General features: G+C 41.2%; 1 long non-coding RNA gene across 1 annotated transcript in view; it reads right to left on the bottom strand.

Moving 5' to 3' along the window:
- The window catches only part of LOC121827117 (uncharacterized), a 95836-nt gene that overhangs the window by 63454 nt on the left and 18873 nt on the right, over positions 1-13509 (bottom strand). The window lies entirely within an intron of this gene.

The raw sequence follows: 13509 nt of genomic DNA, 5'->3' as shown, positions 1-13509 counted from the left end.
AACAGACTGAGTATTTGAATTTGATTATCAGCTAAGAAGTAGATTAGAACTTGACATCACCATGGAGGAGGAGCTAACTAGATTTATAGGCCACCACAAGGAAGAAGCAGTTCAGCACATTTTTTTTTTAAGGTTCCCTAGACAAACACTAAAATAGACCCTATGCTGTAATAATATTGAGTGTATTTTCATGCCATAACAGAGCCTGATTAGAAGTCAGCAGGTTGGTTGGAACTACATTAGCAGCTGCCATAGAAGCAAAGAATAGGAGAGTGCCTGCCAGACTTAGGGCTTGGAGACAGAGCTTAGCTGTGGGGACAGACATGCATGTGAAAGCCAGGCAGAGTAACATACACCTGTGATCTCAGCACTTAGGATGCAGAGGCAGGATCAACACAAGTTTTCCGCCCTCCTGGGCCACATACCAGGACTTTGAGTAGAAAAGCAAAAACAAAAAAAAAACAAACACACAAAAATGAAACTCCCCCAAACCAAAACCACCTTTATTTAGGAACGTTAAGTTATGTTCTATAGCAGGAGGGCAACTGTAGTTAACATCATATATTTCAAAGTACCTAGAAGAATGGTGTAGTTGAAGTTTTCTCCAGTCCTGCCCAGCCCCATGGACTCTGCAGGGTGCTTGTAAAATAATCACTTAGAAGCTTATATTAATTAAAACTGCTTGGCCATTATCTCAGGCCTACTACTGACTAGCTCTTACATTTACACTCAGCCCATTTCTGTTAATCTATATGTTACCACACATTCCATGACTTTATCTGTGTGCCATTACATGCTGCTCCCTAGACCCTGGATGGTGGGCTGGCGTCTGCTGACTCAGCCTTCCTTTTCCCAGAATTCTCCTCTCTGCTTATCCTGCCTATACTTCCTGCCTGACTACTGGCCAATCAGTGTTTTATTTATCAGCCAATCAGACCAACACATGTTCACAACACACAGAACATCCCATAGCAGAATGGAGTTTGGATGTTCCCAATACAAAGAAATGAGAATTAACTGAGCTTATGAATATGTCAATTACCTTGACGTGTGTCATATATGTGTAGCAATATTCCACACTGTTCTCTGAAAATATGAACAGTTTTATGTATGGCAGGCACAAGACCCTCATGAATGGGGGGAAAAATCTGAACCCAAAGTAGCAAATAGAATTCAGCAATACATAAAGTCTAAACTTCATGAAATGAGTTTTATCACAGGAATTCTGCAGTGGTTTAGTATTTGAAAACTATTGCATACAATCCACAATTAGGTGGTAACTAAATGTGTAGTATTCATAGGTAAAGAAGCAAAATCCATGATCCTACCCACCAATATAGGAAATATATTTGTTCAAACTTAACAAGAATCTGATAAAAGTTTCCAGGAGAGACACCCCTTGCCCAACCACAGGCCATGCCTATCAGAAGACCAGGTAGGCCATTCACCCACCCCCAGACCTTCTCCACTCTCTTGGTTCCCACAGGCAATCACACCTCCCCCCAGTCCTCTTACTCCCTTCCCAACCACAGACCAAGCCTGCCAGAAAAACAGATAGGCTTCTAGTAGGCCTCCAGTCCAACCACTCTCTAGCTTCCAAAAGACCTAATCCTCAGTTGTCCTTCACTGCTTTTCCCCTTTGTCCCAGCCTCCAGCTCCAGCAGACAGCCCTCCCCAAACATGGGCCATGCCTGCCACAAGAATAGGTAGGCAGCCTGCCCTGCTGACATCCTCCACTCTCTTGGTTCTTACACACACACACACACACACACACACACACACACACACACACACACTATCCCCAATCCTCACCCCCTTCTCACCAAATCCAAACCTGCAACTTGGGCAGAGACTCCCTGCTGGACCAAAGGCCACACCAGCCACCAGAACTTCAGGTAGGCTGCCCATTCACACACTTCCTCCACTATCTCCTGCTCTCCTTCTCCCTGTGTTCCATCCTCTAATTGGAATGGAGGCTCCCTGCTGGACCAGAGGCCATGCAGGCCTCAAGAACTCCTACCCACAACTCAGGGGGAGACCATCTGTTCAACCACAGGCCACATTGTAGCATGGATCCTTATTGGTCTTAATAAAATCCTGTAGTCAAATATCAAAGTGAAAGCTGAAAGATCAGAAAAGCAGACCAGACAACCACTAGAGTTCTTACCTCTACCCAACATTCAGCCTGAAAGAGCTGAGCTCCTGTCCCCTCACACCTTATAATCCTCTCTCTGCCCAGTCATAGTACTTCCTGTCTCCACCTCCCTAGTGCTGGGATTAAAGGATGAGATCCCAAGTGCTGGGATCAAAGGTGTGTGCCACCATTGCCTGGCTCTGTTTCTCTTTTAGACTGGATCAATCTTGTGTAGCCCAGGGTGGCCTTACACTCCTCATTTTCCTGCTTCCTCCACCCAAGTGCTGGGATTAAAGGTGTGTGCCACTACTGCCTGGCCTCTCAAGTTAGCTAGTAGCTAGCTCCACACTCTGATCTCCAGGAAAGCTTTATTTGTTAAAGTACAAACAAAATATCACCATATAGGCCAGAATACCAGAGAGGAAACAGAAATCAAGGAACAAACCATCCATCCAACAAAGACAAACTCAGAAACTAGCACCTAGATCTATGATCACCCCAAATTCAGATGCCTAGATACCAGCAAAAGACACAATAATGACCAGGGTACTACGAAACCACCAAAGCCAAGCTATCCTACTACAGCACTGAACATTCCAACACAGTTGAAGCACAGAACAAAAAAATCTTAAAACCAACTTGATGAAGATGATAAAGGTTCTTAAAGAAATCAAAGAAAAGACAAACAAAACATCAGAGGAAATGAGTAAAGCACTTAAAGAAAGCCAACGGGGGAAACAGTTGAAGGAAATGAATGCAAGTGTTCAAGACCTACAAATGGAAATAGAAGCATAAAGACATCACAAATGGGGAATTCTAGAGATAGAAAATCTAGGTAAGCAAATAGGAACTACAGACACAAGCATCAGCAACAAACTGTAAGAGGTGGAAGAGAGAAATTCAGATGTTGAAGATACAACAGAAAAAATAGACACACTGGGCAGTGGCGGCTCATGCCTTTAATCCCAGCACTCGGGAGGCAGAGGCAGGCGGATCTCTGTGAGTCTGAGGCCAGCCTGGGCTACAGAGTGAGTTCCAGGAAAGGTTCAAAGCTATACAGAGAAACCCTGTCTTGAAAAACAGAGAGAGAGAGAGAGAGAGAGAGAGAGAGAGAGAGAGAGAAAGGAAGGAAGGAAGGAAGGAAGGAAGGAAGGAAGGAAGGAAGGAAGGAAGAAATAGACACATTGGTCAAAGAAAATGTTAAATCTAAAATATTCCTGGACATAAAACATCCAATAAATTGGCACTATGAAAAGATCAAACCTAAGAATAATAAGAAAAGAAGGAGAAGAATCCCAGTTCAAAGGATCAGAAAATATTTTCAACAAAGTCATAGAAGAAAAGTTTCCTAACCTAAAGAAGGAGAGACCTACAAAGATACAAGGAGCACAGAGAACATCAATAGATTGGACTGGAAAAGAAAGTCATTTACCACAGAATAACCAAAACACTAAACATACATACCGAAGAAATAACATTAAAAGCTGCAAGGGAAAAGGAGCAGCTAACATAGTAACGTAGACCTATTAGAATTACACATGACTTCTCAATGGAGACACTAAAAGCCAGAAGGTCCTGGACAGATGTCCATCAGACTCTAAAAGACCACAGATGCCTGCCCAGACTATTACACCCAGCAAATCTTTCAATCACCATAGGTGGAGAAAACAAGATATTCTGTGATAAAGTCAAGTTTAAACAATATCTATCTACAAATCCAGCCCTACAGAAGATACTAGAAAGAAAACTACAGACCAAGTAGGCTAACTACACCCATGAAAATACAGGAAATAAATAATCTCACACCAGCAAAATCAAAATAAGAGAAACACACACACACACACACACACACACACACTCACTATCACCACCACCACCATCACTACCACCACCACCAACAACAACAACAAAATAAAGGGAATTAACAGTCATTGCTCCTTGATATTTCTCAATATCAATGGATTGAATTAAAAAGCAATAAAAAGATACAGACTAACAGGATGGTTGCAAAAAAGAATCTGTCCTTTTGCTGCATACAAGAAACACATCTCAACATCAAAGACAGGTATTATCTCAGAGTAAAGGTTTGGAAAAAGATTTTCCAATCAAATGGACTTAAGAACCAAGCTGGTCTAGCCATTCTAATATCTAATAAAATAGACTTCAAACCAAAATTAATCAAAAGAGACAGAGAAGGACACTTCATACTCAACAAAGGAAAAATCCACTATGATGACATTTCACTTCTTAATATCTGTACCCCTACCACTAGGGTACCCACGTTTGTAAAAGAAGCTTTACTAAAGCTTAAACCACACATCAATTCTTACACATTGATTGAGAGAGGCTTCAATGTTGGGATAGTGAAGTCTCCCTCTCTCTCACCAATGGACAAGTCATCCAGACAAAAACTAAACAAGGAAACTATAGCTAACAGATTTATAAAGCAAATGGTCCTAACAGATATCTACCAAACATTTCACCCAAACAAAAAATAATATGCTTTCTTCTCAGTGCCTCATGGAAAGTTCTCCAAAATTGATCACATACAAGGTCACAAAGTAAGTCTCAATAGATACAATTGAAATAACCCTTGCATCCTATTACACCTCTATAGATTAATGCTGGATTTCAACAACTGAATCAACAGCTTACAAACTCATGGAAACTGAACAGCTCTCTACTGTATGTCTGTTGGGTTGAGGCAGAAATAAAGAAATTAAAGACTTCATAGAATTCAATGCAAGTGAATCCCAAACTTCTGGAACAAAATGAAAGAAGTGCTAAAAGGAAAGTTAACATTTAGGGCCTATATAAAAAAAATTGGAGAGATCTAATCCTACCAACTTAACAGCACAACAGAAAGCTTTAGAACAAAAAGAAGCAAACACACCTAAGAAGAGTAAATGGCAAGAAATGATCAAACTAAGCACTGAAATCAATAAAATAGAAACAAATAGAACAATAAAATGAAAACAAAGAGTTGGCTCTTTGAGAAAAATCAACAAGATAGTCAAACCCTTATCCAAACTAACTAAAAGACAAAGAAATAGTATCCAAATTATTAAAATAAGAAAGGAAGAGGGGGATGTAAGAACAACACAGAGGAAATCCAAAGAATCATTAGGTCATACTTTAAAAACCTATATTCCACAAAATTGGAATATCTAAAATAAATGGGTAATTTTCTTGATAGATACTACTTACTAAAGTTAAATCAAGTGCAAATAAACAACTTAAATAGACCTATAATACATAAGAGAATAGAAGCAGTCATTAAAAGCCTCCCAACCAAAAAAGCTCAGGGCCAAAGAGTTTTAACACAGACTTCTACTAGACTTTGAAAGAAGAGTCTATACTAATACTCTTCAAATTATTCTGTAAAATAGAAATAGAAGGAACATCGCCAAATTCACTTTATGATAACACAGTCACCCTGATACCCAAACTATACAAACATTCAACAAGGAAAGAGAATTATAGACCAATATCCCTCATGAACACAAATACAAAAACCTCTGCAAAATATTGGCAAACCAAATCCAGGAACACATCAAAAAGTTCATCTACCATTATCAAGAGATGGAAGGATTGTTCAACATAAGAAACTCAGTCAGTGTAATCCATGATATAAACAAACTGAAACAAAAATAACATGTAATCATCTCATTAGATGCTGAAAAAGCCTTTGACAAAATCCAATCCCCTTTCATGATGAAAGTCTTGGAGAGATCAGGGATACAAGGGACATACCTAAACATAATAAAGGAAATTTACAGCAAGCACATAGCCAACATCAAACAGAGAAACAGTGGATGTGGGAGAGAGGGAAGGTAGGGGGCAAAGTGGGGAAGGGGAGGTAGGAGAGGCTGCAGTCAGAATGTATTGTAAGTAAATACATAAGTAAAGTAAGAATAAGTAAAAATAATAAAAATATTTCCAGGAAAAAATAGTAACAGAGAAGCGTTTCTCAACTTTATAAAGAACTGTTACAAAAATCTTCTATTTTTTTTTTTGTTACTAATCATTGAACGTTTCACAACCAGTAACCAGGTAAGTGCCCATGTTATTACCATGTTAAACATCATGCTGAATGTCCTCAGCAGGACCTAAGGGCAGAAATAAAAAGAAATGATGGACAGTCTGAAAAAGAATCAATCAGACTATCTGTATTTGTGGATAACATCATTGTCTAGATATGAAATTCTAAGTATTCACACACAGAAAGCTCAGAGTAAGAGTTCATAAATGACAGAAAATGAAAGATTAAGACATAAAACAATTTGTACTTTTACATACTACCAATAATCTTACAAGCTCTAAAATTTCTTTTACATTTCATTTGTACACTCATAACCCAAATTAAGCACTAACATATAAATCCAGCAGTGGTAGAGAACCTGAATACTGAAAATTGAAAAGTGCTATAAGAGAATCAACACAACTTTAATAGGAAGATATTTGGGTTAATAAATTAGAAGACTAGAAATAGGTAACCAAAGGCAAAACCAAACACAAAGATGTGAAGAAACTGACATATGGATATATTTCTCATGAAAATAAAGTGGCATGGGTGATTGGTAATATGGCGCTGGTTGGTCAGGGGAAAAGTCAAGGGCCACGGCCATGACTACCAGAGTTATAAAGAACTTTATTAGAAAGAAAGAGGGGATAGGGGGAAGCCAGGCCTGTAGGGGGAGGGAGCAGAGAGAAAGCTCAGGGGGTGGGGGAAACACAGAGAAAAAGTGTGGGGGTCCGCATCCAGCTTTTTAAGGTAGGGATTGCATGACCACATAGCGGCTTCGCAGTTGCCTGTGTCCCCTGATGATGTAAGATGCCAGAACCCAGAAGAGTAAGGGCAGGATCCTAATAATGGGCATCTTGGAAAACAATTTAAGGCTTTCTATTAAAAAGCCTAAAAACTGAAAAATGTAAGTACCACAACTCTAGATCTTGATTGCTGGAGCATTGTCCCATAGAAGTTAAAATTCATGTTCACAGAAAAGCATGTGCATGACAGTTTATATCAACTTTATGCCTACCAGCCAGACACGAGAACACTACCTGGGTGTATTTCCATGTCATAGGAGTTAAGTAAACTGTGGGCATTGTCATCGTGTCACTGTAAGAATCCTCTTGGCAGGGCAATGAGTGAACAATCAATGTGAAGTCCTGAGGACTCCCTACAGAATCACAATGAGTGTAAAAACCCAAGGCTTCAAACTTTCCCACGGTGTCCTTTCATGTCCATGGCTTTCTGCTGCTGAGAGTGGTATAGGAAGGAGTAACTGATGGCGGTTCAGGTTTAGGAATGTTGGAGTGGGCGTGAAGACTACAACAGGACAGCAGGAGAATCCTTGTCCCTGCAGTATTGCTCTGTGTCATGGCTGCACTCTCACCCACGTCTTGGTTATGACATGGTACTCTAATTTGAAATAGATTATTGTAAAGAATCTGTATACCGCTTCCTCCCTGTTTCCTTCAACTGCTTGTGAAGTTGTACTCACAGAACAGCTTATTCTTTTGACCATTTATTCATTTTTTAAAAATTTATTTTATAGGGAAAGGCTTGAAGGAATTCTTAGAGATTCATAGTACTGGTAATAGGGTGGGGCGGGGCAGAGAACAAGAAAGGAATGTCTCTACGGGCCAGCTCATGGGGTCAGGACAGTATCAGACAGTGTAATAGTGAGATGTTTGTTGCAGTCAGAAAACACGTGAGAGAACAAAGGACTTATCATGGCTTTTGCTTTCAGAGGTTTAAGTGTAGTCTGGCTGGCTCCGTTGTTAATGTGCTTGCTGGTGGTGGTGAAGCTCATGAAGTAAGGGTCCAGGGAGGAGCTTCTCAAGTCATAGTAGCCAGGAAGCAGGGGGAGGGGCACCAGAGGGAGGGAGGGAGAGAGGGAGAAGTGAGGAGGGAGAGACAGAGCGGGAGATTGACTGACTCAAAATTACAACTTTCTGCTACTTCATCGTCCAAAATAGCACTGTTAGCTGGGGCGAGGGCCAGGGCCCTGGCGTCAACACAGAAGCCTGTAAGGGATATTGTACATTCAAACCATAACACCTAGAAGTAGTTGAGGTATAGAAAACCACAGAGCCTCCCCAAATGTTAAATTACCTCCTGGAGTCCTGCAGTCATGAAATTCTCTACCCACCACTAGTCTGAATTATGTCTTCCATGGCTTTCAGGGTCAGTCTGTACCCTTTCTAATTATGCTGACTCCTCTCATCTAAGGATTCCTGGTTCTTTTGCTCTTTTTCTCTTTGAAGGGCTCGCCACACAGCTCCCAAATAAATCACACATGGAAGTTTCTTCTTCTTCTTCTTCTTCTTTTTTTTTTTTTTTTGGCTTTTTGGAGACAGGGTTTCTCTGTGTAGCTTTGCGCCTTTCCTGGAACTCGCTTTGGAGATCAGGCTGGCCTCGAACTCATAGAGATCCGCCTGCCTCTGCCTCCCAAGTACTGGGATTAAAGGCGTGCACCACCACCACCCAGTGGAAGTTTATTCTTAATTAAAAATGCCCAGCCTTAGCTTGGCTTGTTTCTTGCCAGCTTTCCTTAACTTAACCCATCTGTCTTTTGCCTCTGGGCTTTTCCTGTTCTCTGCCTTCTGTAAATCTTACTCTTACTTCGTAGCTGGCTGTGTAGCTGGGTGCCTGGCCCCTGGAGTCCTCCTCCTTCTCTGGCTACTTCTTCTTCTTTTTCCAGATTTCTCCTCCTATATATTCTCCCTGCCTGCCAGGCCCACCTATCCTTTCTCCTGCCTTGCTATTGGCCATTCAGCTTTTTATTAAACCATCAAGTGTTTCAGACAGGCACAGTAACACAGCTTCACAACGTTAAACAAATGCAACATAAACTGAAGTAACACATCTTGAAATAATATTCTACAACAGATTCCTGATTGTGTTTCCCAATCACAATATCAAATTGCTTCCTTCCACAAACTCCACTATGTACTTACTTATACTATGACTTTGATAACTGCTTATAGCTTTTTGTGGGGTAAAAAGGAAGGCAGGCTTAGTAACAGTTTCATTGCTTTATTCTAAATGTAGAATAAACTTACTTCCAGACAATATAGACAAGGCATGTATAAGAAACACACTTCCATTATTTGATTTGGCTCAAAGTTGAAATACATGTATCATTTCTGCAAATATTCTAAAACTTAAAACAATATACTCTGGTTCCTTTTAAAGTCATACAACTCATGAATCCCCAAAAGGGTTGAAAAGGTCCTCCTTGTGTTTATGAAACCACATTATAAAGGTACACATAGCTTACTTACCTCTCTCCATCATGAGACTGTATCAGCAAACAGACTGGCTCTAAGGCAATGAGGTGTGCTGAAACACATTCTTGGTTCTGTTGTCTCCCCTAGACTTCTAGCTGGCTTCCCTCCACTTCTCTGTGTCCAGGGCATACTCCATGACCATCACCCTAAGCCAAAGGGCTCCCTCCAGATTTGCTCCACCCTCCTTAATAGATCTCAGGCTTTGAAATGGCTGCTAAACCCCCACCTCACACTCCCAGCAAGCTGAAATGCTTTGGATGCTAGAAAAGAAACAACACAATGATTAACCTCATTCAAGTAAAGAGCTGACGGGTATTTCCATTTTTGCATCCGAATTTGAAATGTTGTGAAATTCTAGGCTTGGGGGAGAATTTTGTTTCCAGAGAAGGAGTAGGATGAAATAGGCGGGTTGGCAAGATCTGTCCCTGGCGTGAGGAACTTTACACAAGTCTTGCTACATTCTTAAATAATGTGTGTAATGCTAATTTTTTTTCTCAGTATTTTGATGTAGGATAGTAACAGCTTCAGGCTTTTTATGTGTTTCTAAACTGGAGGGCTTTTTTTCCCCCTTCTGTTTGCAATGCTGAGGATCTAACACTAACCTTGGATATACTAAGTAAATACCCTGTTACCTGCATCCCCAGCCACTTTTTTTACTTGTTTCTTTGGTGCCAAAAGGAGCCAGTGGGTTGATAAAAAAACAGAAACAGAGAACTAGAGATGTGAAACATTCTTCAAAATGACATTAAGGATCTGTAGTTGTTTGAGAATGTCTCCCACAGACACCTGCATTTGATTGGTTGGCTCCCAGTTCCTGGTGCTGTGTGGGGAGGTTTTGGGGGTGTCACTGGAGTAGGTTTTCAGAGCTACTTCCATGTTGCTTCCTCTGCTGTGTGGCTCGAGTTCAGGATGTGAGTGTTGAGGTTCCTGCCCAGGCCACATCTGTACTTGCTGAGATCTGCCCCACTGGGGTGGATTCATCCTTCTGGAACCTTAAGCCCAGTTCAACTCTTTCTTCCATAACCTGCCTTGGTCATGGGGTTTTATAACAGCAGTGCAAGAGCAACTAACATAGGATCCCTTTCATAGGATACAATGCATGCTAACCATAGAGACTTTGGAAAATGTAGATACAGGTATAAATAAAGTACAGGTTAGCCTCCTATACATCACCAGCCACCTTTATATTTTGGCATATTTCCTTCTAGTCCTCCTTACTCCAAACATGCTGACTCCTAAAATAATTTCTCCCCTTCAGTTTATATTAGCAAGGTTAAATTATTTATTCTTGGTATATAAAAATCTCTATCTAGCTATCTATACACTTAATTTAATTTTTTTAAATAATTGTAGTGATACAAGCTTGCTGAGTATAATTGAAAATAGCAAAAAGTTAGGAAAGAACAAACTTTTCAAGAGTCACTTAGAATTCAAGCATTAGGTGGCAAACACTGATCTCATAATTCTGATATATAGTGAGAAAACCTTATTCTATCCCCACAGTGCTGCCTAAAATAAATAGAAACAGCCAGATTCTTCTTTTCCTATTATTCCTTTTTCATTTGTTTTCTGTGACTCATTTTTCTGGCAAATACTCAATTTTCACACTGTACAATAATCTACTCAAAATGAATCATAGACTCAAAACTCTGAAACTGTATAGGGGAAAACATTTCAAGATATAGTTATAGGCAATAATTCTTTTTAAAAAGGGTTCCAATAGCTCGGGACATTTCAAAAATCGACAAAAAGGATTCTATGAAATTATGTTCTGTTGTCTTACACAGTGGAGTGAAGAGACAGATCAGAGAATGGCAGACAATCTTCTTTAGCTATATATCTGACAGAGAATGGACATCTATAATCTATAAAGAACTCAAAAAATTAAACACTAAAATAATTCAATCAGTAAATGGGCAAAGGAAGTCAGAAAGCAGTTTTTCAATGAGAAAGTAAAATATGCAACTCAACAAATAAAAGAAAAAACAAACTGGCAAACATCCTTAGCTAGCAAGGAAATGCACATCAAAATGTGTGGTGATATTTTATTTGTGCTGAAATGTGGTGATATTTTATTTGTATGTTAATAAATAAAGTTTGCCTGGAGATCAGAGGAAATAGCAAGCCATTAACATAAGTCAGGCAGTGGTAGCACACTCCCTTAATCTAATCACTTGGCAGGCAGAATCTTTGTGTGTTCAAGGACACACTAGGGAATGGCCAAGCATGGCGATGACACACACCTTCAATCCCAGTACCAACCATAGAGACCTGGAGGTCTGTACAGACAGGCAGTGACAAAGAAGTGAGGTAGCTGGGCTAAGAGCCAATGAGAGAGCAAAACAGCAAGGCAATAAGGCATGGGTAGACAGGAAGTAGCTCACTTTGGGGGGCTGCAGAGCTGGTGAGGTAAGGTGGTTGGTGGCTCTCACTATTTCCCTGATCTCTAAGGTTTTTACCCCTATATTTGACTCCATGCTTTTTATTTAATGAGACCGTTTAGAAATTCATCTACAAAAATGACACTGAGATCATCACAACTCTGTCACAATGGCTATTGTTAAAAAAGGAAAGAAAACAAACAAAACCAAATGCCGCTCCAGGCCGCTCTGCCTCCTTAGGTGGGCATCACTATGCTGAACAAATATGTGATGGAGAGGTGACAAAGATGCAAAGAAGGAGCAGTATGTGTGTGTAGAGAAAGGCAGAAGTGGAGATTTGGCGACAGTGACGGTGTGAGAGAGGGCTAAGGTCCACAGTGGAACCTGTGGTTGCCCAGTGGGGTCAGTGGGGTAATGTGCAACAGCCTGGAACTTGGGCAGATCAAACGTGTTGCCCACAGGATTGACCTAGCTCTGGGCAACAATGGAGGCCTGAGTTGAGGTACAGTTGGTTCGCTTTCTGGATCAGACCTCCTAGAAGGATCACCATGGTCAGTGATGCCACTGGAGGCCATGTTGGTGTCTGTGGTCCATGATGCTATTATGCTCAGAGAGCAGGAACCCCCAAAAGACTACCATGGAGACTGAATCCCATATGCAAAAGCAAAAAAGAGCTTTTATTTCCAAGCTTGGAGCATGGACTCTGTCTGAAGCAGTAGTGAGAGCAGAGAGCCCAGAGCCCAGGCAGGGTGGGGTTTTTATCATAGCAGAGGTTGGGGTGAGAGGATTTCCAGGGTTCAGGACCTGACATTTGTCTGGGGTATAGGGAATGTTTGGAATGTCGGGTATTTCCTCTTAGATGCAGGCCCCACTGGGTGGGGTCAGCTTATGGCTTTTCCTGGGTCCAGCTTTTGCCTGCTAGAAGCTGTGTCTGGGCCTCTAAGCCTGTCCATGGCAAGTGTGGTCAAGTAGTTTGATACCCCAGGCTGTCAAGAAGACCAAGATGCAAGTGCCTCAGACTGAAGCCATGTTGATGCCCATGGGCCTTGCTGCCACCGAGGGCCATGTCTGGGTCCAAGGTCCTACTGCAGTCAGAGTCTGTGTTGATGTCCATGGTCCAGGCTCCTCCAATGGCCTTGTCTGGGTCTGTGGCCCTTCTGCAGCTGGGAGCTATGTTCATGGTCTGTGCTGTTGCTAGAAATCATGTGGAAGTCCACAATCTGTGCTTCCACTGACTGTAAAGGGCAGGGAAGCTATTTTTACAGTGATATTGATGGTGGCAGATACACAATCGCAAAAGAGGGACATGGAAGGCTTCTGGGACAACCCCTACCTCTCTCAAACTCTGCCCTCCTCCCCTCCCCCCAAGTAACAGCCTAAACAGGAAGCCATGAAAGACAACTCTTAAAAAGTGTGACAAGGATGCTGAGATGTGGCTCTCCATGACTGATGGCCTCTGGTAGGGGTTCAGGAGGGGAAGGACTCAGTCCCATTTAAGGAGCAGGGCGCTGAGAGTTTAACCATGCTCCAGTGATAACACAAATTGGACTTTTTTCCCCTTTATCTTTCTATTTTTTAAAATTATTTTTATTTTGTGGGGAGGGTCACAAGTGAGGTGGACACAGAAGGACTGGGAAGTGAGTGTGATCAGGATACATGATGTGAAATTCCCAAAGAATCAATAAACATATTATG

This window comes from Peromyscus maniculatus, chromosome 2 (genome assembly GCF_049852395.1).
Source record: "Peromyscus maniculatus bairdii isolate BWxNUB_F1_BW_parent chromosome 2, HU_Pman_BW_mat_3.1, whole genome shotgun sequence".
In the NCBI taxonomy this organism is placed as follows: Eukaryota; Metazoa; Chordata; class Mammalia; order Rodentia; family Cricetidae; genus Peromyscus; species Peromyscus maniculatus.
Note: the sequence above shows the minus strand (reverse complement) of the source record. Positions and strands in the feature narration are given on the sequence as shown.